Source organism: Octopus bimaculoides, chromosome 12 (genome assembly GCF_001194135.2).
Source record: "Octopus bimaculoides isolate UCB-OBI-ISO-001 chromosome 12, ASM119413v2, whole genome shotgun sequence".
Classification (NCBI taxonomy): Eukaryota; Metazoa; Mollusca; class Cephalopoda; order Octopoda; family Octopodidae; genus Octopus; species Octopus bimaculoides.
In genome coordinates this window covers 494,681-506,052 of record NC_068992.1, presented here as the reverse complement: position 1 = coordinate 506,052, position 11,372 = coordinate 494,681, and the positions used below count along the sequence as shown (strand labels likewise).

The window sequence follows — 11,372 nt, the reverse complement described above, 5'->3', positions numbered from 1 at the left end:
AGAGAGAGAGAGAGAGAGAGAGAGGAGAAAGAGAGAGAAAGAGATGGAAAGAGAGAGGGAAAGAGAGAGAAATAGATAGGCCGATAGACAGACAGACAGACAGACAGATAGATAGATAGATAGATAGATAGATAGATAGATAGATAGATAGATAGATAGATAGATGGGCAGACAGACATATAAAGCAGAGAAAAGGCAGACTGCCAGACATGCATTAAATATATATGTATATTATCCGAAATGTACAGTGTTATATATCCATCACGGCTGATCTTATCAATCGGTTTTGCGCTAGTAACACAACAATCCGATTATATAACCTTACGCTCATCAGAGTATTCTGAAAACACTAAGGTGGAATTTCTAGAGAACCATGTGTATGTATATATTTTCTGCTGAACTTTTTAAACATATGATGCTTTCGAGAATCTGCATAGGCAGTATTGAATGTGTGGTGTTAGGAGATAACATCTCTGAAAGCTATATTTCGTGTTATACACTTCTACCTTGATAGGTATTTTCAATTTTCATTTTACGTCAAGACTTTAAGTTTACACAATGGAATGATAAACATAATCTGTTTAAAATTTTATTCCGCTATTATACGACTGAGTTGGTGAGGCTTCAGAATATCTTAATACACGGCATTGCATTCATAGCTTCATGTCAGAGAAAAGATCAAATGTCTGAACTTGAACTCACAATCCAAGTGAATTAATTATGGTAGCTGGTCTAAAACAAACATATCGCAGTAATAGAGGTATAGAAATTGGTGTACGGTTAAAATGTTAGCTTCACAATCATATGCTGCTGGGTTTAGTCCAACTGTGTATCATAGTTTCTTCTACTGTGGCCTCCCGATACTTCAAGCTTAGAGAGAAATTTCGGGAACAGGTGCAGTCTGAAAATCCATCGTACATGTGTGTGTGTGTGTGTGTGTGTGTGTGTGTGTGTGTGTGTGTGTCTGTCTGTCTGTCTGTCTGTGTGTGTGTGTGTGTGTGTGTGAGAGAGAGAGAGAGAGAGAGAGAGAGAGAGAGAAAGAGAGTTTGTGTGCGTTTAGCCTTATACTACTTAAAACCATTGATGTCCATACCGTAACACAGACGTGGACAAATACATATTGACAAAATATGTAACAGACTGAAAATAATTACTGCGATCGATATGCTTGATATAGACTATTGGACACGATAATAGCTGTAATCTAATACACGGCAAAAACAAAACTCAGCAGATAAAACAATGTATAAGTATGCGTGTATATATTAGAGGAGGTACCCAAAAGTAACAGGAAACGTTTTCTGTATGACAAGCCCGTTGTAGTTCAGCCTTCCGCTGCTAGAAGCCACTTAGTGCGACCTTCAGGCATCAGTCTGCCGAACAGCGTCGTCGAGTGACGTTGTACTGCCACGTGATATGTTTTTGTTTTGCAGTGCGTCTTCTCTGTTCGTCGATTTTTGCGATGGCTGAAACGAAAGAACAGCATGCTTCCGTGAAATTCTGTTTTCTACTGGGGAAAACGACGGCGGAAACAGATGTCATGCTTCAAACAGTTTACAAGACTGCTGCCATGAGCAAAACGCAAGTTTGCGTTTGGTTTTCATGCTTTAGGAATGGTCACTTGTCGCTTGAGGACCAACATCATTCAGGGCAACCGCCAACCTTCCGAACGGATGAAAGCATCACGAAAATACATGCACTGATCATGGAAAACCATTGCTGAACAATTGACGAACTTGTTGATATAGGCGCAAGAGTGGCTCTGTGGTAAGTAGCTTGCTTACCAACCACATGGTCGCGGGTTTTGTCCCACTGCGTGGCACCTTGGGCAAGTGTATTCTACTATAGCTTCGGGCTGACCAAAGCCTTGTGAATGGATTTGGTAGACGGAAGCTGGAAGAAGTCCGTCGTGTATGTATACATATGTATATGTATGTGTGTGTATATGTTTGTGTGTCTGTTTGTCCCCCCAACATCGCTTGACAACCGATGCCAGTGTATTTACGCCCCCGTAAATTAGCGTTTCGGTAAAAGAAACCGATAGAATAATAAGTACTAGGCTTACAAAGAATAAGCTCTTGGGTCGATTTGCTCGACTAAGGGCGGTGCTCCAGCATGGCCGCAGTCAAATGACTGAAACAAGCAATGGTGTGTCCTGGAGCTCCTGCCAACGAATTTCGAGCGGGGAATTGCGAATGAAAAGAGTTACAGCAAAATGTGAGCCTTACTTGCTCACGGAAGATTAAAAGCAGTCACAACTGAATGCGTGTCGTGAACTGAAAGAACGATTGGGGACGAAAGCTGGTGCTGCGGAATTTGCAGATGTGGAAGAGGTGAAGAAAAAATGACGGGGGCTTTAAAAGGCATCACTTCACAAGAGTTCCAGCACTGCTTTGAACAGTGGAAAACGCGTCTGGACCGATGCATTGCTTCAAACAGAGAATACGTAAACATGTAAAACTAACATTATTTACATTTGACGGTTATTTGCCCTCATCTTATTTGTTATCACAATGTTTTAGCTGATATACCCTCCAGCCTTCATCGGGGGTCTTGGTGAAATTTCGAACCTGGGTTCTCATTCCTATGCCCACGGGCATATGGCGTAGTGGTTAAGAGTGTGGGCTACTAAACCCAAGATTCCGAGTTCGATTCTAAGCAGTGACTTGAATAATAATAATAATAATAATAATAATAATAATAATAATAATAATAATAATAATAATAATAATAATAATAATAATAACATCGAAAAATACCTGAGGAATGAGAATGCAGGTTCGAAATTTCCCCAAGACACCTGATGAAGGTGGGAGGATATATCAGCCGAAACGTTGTGTTAATGAGAAACAAGATGAAGACAAATATCCGTCAAATGTAAATAATGTAAATAATTCTTCATCTCTTAAATATAGAAATGTAAAACTAAGTCAATAAAATAATATTGCAAAATTCCGGTTTCTTTTGGGTACCCACTCGTATATGCGATTCATAATTTACAATATTTTTTTTATTAGACTTACGAATATAAAAAGTATATATTTTTCTCGAGCAGAATACGTCTACGATTTCGTTCTATACATTCTAAATGACATAAAAAGTAGGTAAGTAGTATCGTACTATTGTATTAGATATATATACATATGTATGTATGTATGTATGTATGTATGTATGTATGTATGAGTAGATACCTTTTCAAAAACTGAAAGAAGCAGAATTTCAGATGTAGAATTTAGATATATGGTTATTCAAATAATGTTTACATACAAGACAAGTCACGTTTCTTTCAAGTTTTGAAATTATGATGATTTAGAAACTTACAAAAAAATTGAGTAGTCTTGTAAGTGCTATCATATGAATAAACACACATATCAGTATGTATGTTTATATATGTGTGTGTGTGTGTGTGTGTACGTACGTATGTATGTATTAATATACGTATACATATATGTCGTGTCTGTGTATTTTTGTATATTTATGTGTGTCTATGCGTCTGTACATAGATAGATAGATAGATAGATAGATAGATAGATAGATAGATAGATAGATAGATAGATAGATAGACAGACAGACAGACAGACAGACAGACAGATACATACATGCATACATATATGCATACATACTTACATACAGCTTTTCATACATGCTGCATGTGGAGAAAGAAACAATGGTCATGACCATTGTAGATCCTTGATGAAGTTAAGGTTGATGCTACTAACGTCCTCTTGAAGTATTGCAATGAACACTTGTCGAAAATACGTGACTAGGGACCTAACGGGGTGTAGTCATTATTTCGGGGTCTGGAGGCGCTGGGATAAATGAATCAGTGGGAATAACGTGGCAGATCTGACCTGTGGCTAGAAGATTCCAAGAGGCAGAGGTCATTATTGTTGTGTTTCTTAGGATCAAAACTTCCACGGAAGCCCAAACGATAGTATTTTCTACAGTGTCCCATATTATTGCGTCATTTTGGATGAATACCACCACGGTAAAGTAATGGCATTCAAGTGTGTATACGGTTTTGAATGTGTAGTTGACAACACCACACCGTATTCCTGTGTATGTGTATGCGTGTGTATGTGTGTGTGTGTGGTGTATGTGTGTGTGGTGTATGTGTATATATATATATATACAGAGAGTGAGAGGGAGAGAGAGAAAGAGTGTGTGTGAGTGAGAGAGAGTGTGAGAGAGACTGTGTGAGAGAGACAGAGAGAGAGAGAGAGAGAGAGAGAGAGAGAGAGAGAGAGAGAGATGAATGTATAAATTTGCATTTCTTTTTCTCTCGTTCTTTTTCTCTGCAATCGCCTATAAACACAGTCACATACGCATCTATCTATGTGTGTGTGTGTGTGTGTATGTATATTGTGTGTATGTATGTATACTGTGTGTATGTGTATATATATATATCGGTAAATATATTGTGTGTGTATATATATATATCGGTAGATAGATAGATAGAGAGAGAGTGTGTGTGTGATAGATAGATAGATAGATAGATAGATAGATGTGTACGTATATACATATATGAGTGTGTGTATGTAGATATCTACGTGTGAGTGTGCGTGTGTGTATGAGGGTGTGTATACCTTCCATCTAATCATTTTCATAATCTTTCGCTGACTACTCCTGAAGAATGCATACATTTATATATCTATACACATTTATGTGAGTGTATGTATGTGTGCATAGCTGCATATGTATATGCATACAATCTTACGCTTCACATCATGTTTTCTGTTCGCCGTTGGAGCCAGTTCTATGGACAGATATTGAATTGTCAATGAATTTACAAACTGTTACTTGTTGCCGATCAGAATAAAAACTGTTCTGCTATTGTTTCTCTTTCCTTTTCTTTTCTTTCCACCCCATCCACCCGTCCTTATGTTTCGGTTTCATATCTGAAACAATTTTGATGTCTTAAGATTTAATAATAATTGGGAGCTGATGTTCATTCCAATATTCTACCCTTTCTAATTATATCATCTTCCTCATTCTCATCATTACTATCCCCATCATCATCATCATCATCATCATCATCATCATCATCATCATCATCATCATCATCACCAGCAGCAAGAGCTGCAACATACCAGTAGAAATAACAACAATATTTACTGCATTGTTGACACTTTCTGTAAGGAATCAGTTTCATATTAAATTTAACCTAAAAAATGTTTATTTAAAGAAAAAGGCTACAAACTTCAATAGAATAAAATAAATCCTCTGTGATGCGTTAAGTTTTATTTGTATTTTGGAATGGTCTTTTTATTGTTTAGTTAGTTGATTTAAAATTTCTTCAAGATTCAATGCGTCACATAAATAATATTCTTGTGTTATAATATTGAAGTTGAAATACTAATATATATAGAGAAAAAAAATGGTTGCTTCAATGTTATGCTGTTTGTTTGTAACATTGTTTTTAGATGAATGATCTGTTGTTGCTTTAGTGAACTTGTAATTCTATTTTTTCTTATTGTTGTTTTCGTTCTTGTCCTTCTAATAATAATAACAATAACAGCAACGAAAGCAACAACAGCAATAATAATAACAACAATGATAATAGTAGTAGTAGTAATAATAATAATATTAATGATAAGGATGCTAATAATAATAATAATAATAGTTGTAGTAGTAATAGTAGTAATTGTAGTAGTAATAATAATAATATTGCTCTTTGGTCAAGTCAGCTAAGCATTATTTGTATTTCTGCAATGCAAGAATGACTTAGTTTCTTGTATTACTTGCTTTTCCTTTTTCGTTTGTTTGATTTTTTTTGGTCTTTTGTTGTTTTTTTTTTTGTCATAAAATTTTTAAAATGTACAAAAAATAAATTCCTAATAAAACTTTTTTCTCATTGTGTTATGGTAATGCTGATAATTTTTTTCTAAATAAGAAAAAATAAAATTAAAATATCGAGAGAAAACATGAAATAGTAATAAATTTCTTAGAAAAAATATGATTTCAATTATTTTGAACAGAAATTGCACTCGCTTCCAATAAAAGAGAACTGGCTGCAAGATACTATCAAGAAACTATATAAACGTGTCGCTTAATCATCCTTTTGCGAACTTCAATAAAGTTGAGGATAAAAAAAATACACAATGACGTTGGTTATTGTTTCACAAAGGTTGTTGTGGAATGTGGGGAAAGACAAATAAAATAGTTACAATAAAACATTACAGAGAGCATTGCTGCAAAAAGTTTTCTCTAAATATGTTGTTTATTTTTAAGTTTTATTTTTACTCATTCTTTTTGTCTGGTTTCTATCTGATATTCCTACTATCTCAAATATTTTCTCCGCCAGTCGTAGAAGATTTCAACTGACGTTCATAATAAAGGTTTTGTAATGTGTAGTTTCATAAAAACATGTGTACTAATTTGTTACTTAGACACAAAGGTACTAAATACATAAGAGAGTGGAGAATAAGTTAAGAGATTGTGTTACGATTGCGTAACTTTTCTCCAAAAGCATTTTTCACGTGACTGATGTGAACTGGTCGGTTGATTTGGTTGACGCCTCTCACATCCAATAATATATTGATAATTCATATGCGAATATAAGTGATTTTAGTGATTACTGCTTGTCTAACAACAGTTCAATAAAGACCTAGCAGGAAAGTAAAGAGACATCGGTCGAAACAATAAGTGAAAGATATCACTGATAAAATTAAAATAAGTTTTGTGGATTCGCTTTTAGAATATAAGTGGTGTTCGAATCACGGTACGCTGATTAGATACTGTAACAGTAGCTTCTACTTAAAACATATCGTTTAAAAGATACTACGCAGTGATGTTCATAAGTGGTCATGACTAACTTCAGATATCATCGCCTACAAATTTCATTTTGTAAATTATATAAATGTCATCTTTCGCAGCTCGTCCTTAGAAAATCACCAATACTTCCATTACATCAACTCCGCTTCTATAACCAGCATATAAATCCTCAGGTAAATAGAAACAACATAAAATATTGTTACGCGGTAGGATCACTATCAGTGTTTGCTTCATTAGGGAAAAATCTCAATTAATCGAATAATAAAACGTTTTGTGAATAATAAAGCGTTTCGCAAACAGTGAGAATCAGAGCGATGGCGTACATATTCGTTGATAATACGTTCGGGAAAATTCGAAAGTGAATTTGAAAATCGCTTTTTGTATTTCATCATTGGAGAGCAGTTTCTTCCAGATGAATGTGTTTATCCCACACTCGATTCGTTAGCTTAAGGGGACGTTGGGATTCTTAGTGTTACAGCATGGTTCTGTCAGTTAAGCCACGACTACTCCAGACTAATGGATTTAACAAATTATTTGCTGACGCTGCCAACGAATAATAAATTTTCTTGAGAAAGGTGAACAATGAGAATTAGTACGATAAAATATATTCATACTTAATGCGTTCCCGCTCTATTTTTCATATTAATGCGCTTTTCCTCCAATTTATGGACAATTAACTGATAATATACATAGATAAATAGCGTTTCTGTTATGTAAGCATCTTTGGATATATATTTGAATGGTACAATATACAACTCGTTCCATGCTTAATCGATTGCGATATCAGATATATCCAAACATTTATGCTAATATTACTTTTTTTCAAGGCAACCCACACTCGTGAAAATCAAACAAAGACTGAAATTTTAGTATCAATGTAGAGAACTAATTAAATACAAGGAGAAAGAACGTAGAATGAGAGAAAGCTGAGTTTAAATATATGTTAAGGAAAGTCAGTTTGATATTTAAACTTAAAATGACTTCAGTCAACATTGGACAAATAAATAGATAAAAACGAAAGAGGTGAATAAGGTGTGCAGTTGACTACACAGGTCATCAAAAAAAATTTTTTAAGGCCACCAATACCAGACAAAGTGCTATAGACATATGCTTGTAAATTATATATAAAATAACACAATGATTTAGGTTGGATATAGTTCATTGGAAGTAACAAAACATGATTATAATAATGAAATAATAATGAATTCAAAATCAAAATTAGAAAGGTTAAGATCTAGATCTGGAGGAGTGAAAAAAATGTCAAAGACGAAAAAGTAAAAAGAAAACACAAAAACGTACAGGTAAAACCTACTAGAATATTATTTCAGTAGTAGAATACAAAGGTCATTACGATCAAAATGGCAGTAATGAGACGGCAAGAAATTAGGGTTACATAGGTACCCCCTTTATTTAAAGGATAGGTTACTATAAATAAAATGCTATTCGCTACGGAAATATTTGAAGGTTATTCTATATTTATGGGAGCAATTCATTATTAAATTGATTATAGAATTTAATAAATTTAATTTTGAAGTAAGAATATAAAACACTTCTTACAAAGTTTGCATTTAAAATAACCATTGTAGCATGGTAAACCAGTGCTAAAAATGGATCATTTGATATAATGTTCTTGTTATTTAAATTCCAAATGCATTTACTTAGAATAGCACACAAAATATTTCTCCTAAATGAAAATGAAGATGATTACTTAACCTACATTTGAAGATTTGGGCAGAATAAAACCAATTTAATAGTATACAAGATCTCCAGCTGTTAGCATACATTGTTAAATTAAACTCTGCTTTGAACTCTTATTTCCTAGAAGACGTTTACAAAGGCGTTTATTAACGCCTAAGTTATAATTACAATTAAGAAGATTGGTGTTAACACTGTTATTAGACCTAAGTGTTAAAACGGTGTTATTAGTTGAGTTGTTATCAATATTACTATGTGGTACGCTAAAAGTGGTATCAATTTCTCGATTGGAACTAATTGCACCTGAAGTTCCAAATATAGGTTGAGTTACACTAGCATCTAATCTGTCATTAATGTACACATTATGGCCTAGATTACTGCTATTACTTTTGTTACGATTAAATGACTTTCCATTTACTGGCTGATGGGAAATAGCTATTCCTCTAAGAACAAACCACAATTTTGTCATAGAAAGGTATGTGTCAAAAGACGTCAACGAAACTCCCAAGGGATTCCAAACAACACGAAAGAGAAGGAAGGTATTCTAATCTATTCTGGAATCTGAATAGCAACTGTTTGTGTCTAGGAGACTTGTTTCTTATTTGCATTGTTAAAAGACTTTGCAATATCATTTGCGACACTTTAATATTGTCATATTTCATTAGTGAACTCCAAGAAACCATATAACTGTCTAGTTTTGATGATCTGACAAACCCAGTACCTGATTACTTAGTTAATTACTATGATTATAGCTATCACATGTTAGACATGACTTCGCAAAGTTGAATCATTTAGAATCCTGTCTTTTTGGATACTAAACTTTGGAAACCAGTAATCAATGTTTCTTAGAATAATATTAGTAAATGATGCCTTTGAGTAAACCAGGAGGAAATCTTACTTTGATTACAGAGAATACTTAAAGTTAGACATTTGCATTGAAATATAATATGATCAAACACATCTTAGAAATCATATATTTTATTCATGATAAGTTGATTAATACAAATAATGACGTCTTATATTGGCAAAAGGCCACAAATTTGTAGCATGGTAAAGGCAATTGAATCGACTTCGGTTCATGACTAATACTTATTTTATCGACCAACGACAATAAAAACAAAGTACAACACGACTAGATTTCAAATAAGAACAGATGTAATTATGTGGTTAAACAATCTTCGGAATTTTGATGTTCCGCGATCAGTCCTAATGTGCAGTGTCTAAAGTAAGTGTTTATTACCAAAACACCGAGTTCAGGTCAAACAAAACCTTGGGAATGGAATTTGGGAGGCGTGAACAATACGGAAAGCCCATCAAATATAGTGGCACTCCGTCGGTTACGACTACGGGGGTTCCAGTTTATCCGATCAACGGAATAACCTACTCGTGAAATTCACGTGTAAGTGGCCGAGCACTCCACATACACGTGTACCCTTAACGTAGTTCTCGGGGAGATTCAACGTGACACAAAGTGTGACATGGTTGGCCCTTTGAAATAGAGGTACAACAGAAACAGGAAGAAAGAGTGAGAGAAAGTTGTGGTGAAAGAGTAGAGCAGGGTTCGCCACCACCCCCTGCCAGAACCACTTGGAGCTTTAGGTGTTTTCGCTCAATAAACCGTGATCCTACGACCACAAGTCATCTGCTCTAACTACTGGGCCATTGCGTCTCCACCCATCAAACATACATATACAGAGTATGTGTGAGCGTGTGTGTGTATGTGTGTGCGCGCGTTCGTGTGTATGTATATGTGTATGTGATCGATTAATTTCCCGATACATATATACACACACTCACACACATGCACACACATGCACACACGTGCACACACACACATGCACTCGCACGCACGCACGCACATGCACACACACACACACACACACACACACTACTGGGTCGTTAGAATTGATGCAAATCCTTGATGATGGTATCGCGTTATTCGTCACACTCCATTGACTGAAACCAGCAAAAGAACAAGCACAAAATACTATGATAAATACTCTGAGTACTGCACAGAGTGCAGCATGATACTCTCATTCCTCTACAATTGATAGAAAAAAATGTAATAACAGATGAAATTGGTATAAAAATATAATAAAACCATATAATTCTGTCGTTTAAGGAATGGTGATTGATTGATGCTAACTGACGTCACCATCTTAGTCTTTTCTATCGTTATAACCACAGGAAGTGCTCTGATGCACTTCCTCTCTTAGCTCCAGATCACTTTGTACCATCTTGCCTGACTCGAAACTCACAGCGTCTTCAACCAAATGGTGTTGTGCTTCCGCGAATAAGGAAGTCTTTCATTGTCGTTGCTGTTTTCCCTCGAACTACCAGACTTTGGAACGCTTTTCCATTTCTTTGTTTACCCTTTTCTTATGACTTGAACTCTTTCTTTCAAGTCTAAAGTAAATTCATTTCTTTCGTCTTAATTTCTCCTTCTTCATAACCCCTTTCACTACATGACTGCTTCTCACCTTATACATACATATATATATATATAGAGAGAGAGAGAGAGACTTACTTGTAAAATAGGACGTGTGCGTTCAATAATGTAATAATACAAAGAATATATATACATGTATACACACATATATGTACATACTTACATCTACATGTGTATATACATGCATATCAGGGTACAGGACGTTAGAACAATAAACTACAGACAACGGAACGAACACATAGGAAAACGGAAAGCCCCTTGGAATATCCCTTCATCAGCTGTCTCTATTCTATCCAGACGTTTCGAAGACCAGACAGGACGTACTCTAGAATAGTCTCTTCCTGAGTAGTGGATCAACCAACTACACAGAGGATTCCAAGGTGGCAAACACAAACCAAGACAGGAAAAAATGGACAGTGAAAACAACATTCAAAAGCCGTACGGCCAAACGCAA

The 11,372-nt window shown here is 35.2% G+C and overlaps 1 long non-coding RNA gene across 2 annotated transcripts in view; it reads left to right on the top strand.

The window, feature by feature from the left end:
* The window catches only part of LOC106877782 (uncharacterized), a 53,371-nt gene that overhangs the window by 39,095 nt on the left and 2,904 nt on the right, over positions 1–11,372 (top strand). Inside the window, exon 3 of one of the 2 annotated variants that reach the window (XR_001410416.1) lies at positions 5,979–6,122. The exons of the other annotated variant lie outside the window; for it this stretch is intronic. This is a non-coding gene — a long non-coding RNA (uncharacterized LOC106877782). Of the gene's footprint in view, positions 1–5,978; positions 6,123–11,372 lie in introns of those variants that run through there. 2 annotated transcript variants of the gene reach the window in all.